The sequence below is a fragment of the Poecilia latipinna genome, unplaced genomic scaffold (genome assembly GCF_001443285.1).
Source record: "Poecilia latipinna isolate Pla-1442-1.1 unplaced genomic scaffold, P_latipinna-1.0 Scaffold1724, whole genome shotgun sequence".
Taxonomy (NCBI): domain Eukaryota; kingdom Metazoa; phylum Chordata; class Actinopteri; order Cyprinodontiformes; family Poeciliidae; genus Poecilia; species Poecilia latipinna.
Genome location: NW_015114340.1, coordinates 22,537 through 23,705, shown reverse-complemented (window position 1 = coordinate 23,705; position 1,169 = coordinate 22,537).

The window sequence follows — 1,169 nt, the reverse complement described above, 5'->3', positions numbered from 1 at the left end:
TACTTTTACTTGAGTACTTTTTTGTCTGTTTATTTGTATTTTTACTTAAGTACATTTTTGAGTACTTTCTCCACCACTGATGGAAATACAGCTGCACTCAGATTCAGGGCTGAAATGGATCCTATCCCGTTCTAATATACCAAAGCTAGTCAATATGAAAGGGGATTACGCTGCAGTGTACAGATAGTTTGAAAACTCAAAAAGAGTTGCAAAGCCTTTTTGGCATTGAGACAACTGAATACAACACATGGTACAAGTAAAAAAGATTCTAGGACCTAACAGTATTTTACTGAATACTACATAAACAACACAAGTACAATTGACAATACAGTATTGTTTTGAACAAATGCACAAAAAGTGTCTGTCAGGAACTTCCCCTTTTAAAACAGCATAAGCCAGAATAAAACCAGAAACAGAAAGTGTTTCATTTCAGTGCAATTCAAATCAGCGTTTAGGTGCAGAAACGTTTCGCTGCTTTGGGTGTGTTTAGTTTCCATAAAAGGACATTTTTCTGCTGGAGGCAAACAAGACTGAGCTGATTTTTAATTCATTTATTTTTGTCCATTTGTGTGTATAGTTCATAGGTAAAAGCATGAAATCTAATGCATTTTAACTGGTCAAAACTGTGTGAATTTATCTAGGTTTATGACAGCTGTGCTGAAAAAAACATGTGATCCAACTAAAAAAAACTTTTGTAGAAAGAAGACTTACTTTAACATAAGTGAGTCTGGTGCATTTTTGGTTAAACTATGTTTGTTCTTCACCCAGTAAAGTTACTCACATTAGGCAGAAATTGTACTCAAATAAGACTAGCAATACTTCATATTCAAATAAAAGTAAAAAAAAAAAAAAAGATAGCAAAATAACTAATAAAAGTACAATTCTCCAAAAAGTTACTCAATAAATGTAACAGGGTAAATGTAATTAACTACTACCAACATCTGCATCTGTGTTTTATCCAATAATCACCTTTAAATTTTGTAATCAACCTAAAAAGCTTAATGCACACATCTTTTTATAATTGTTTTAGCTAAATTTGTATGACAAAAGTTGTAATTCCTATTTAAAAAATATATCTTTCACCTACATAATAGATGTAATAGGTGTAGGTTATGTGTGTCTTTGTATTGGTCACAGTTTAATGTACACTACATAGTAAATATATGCTA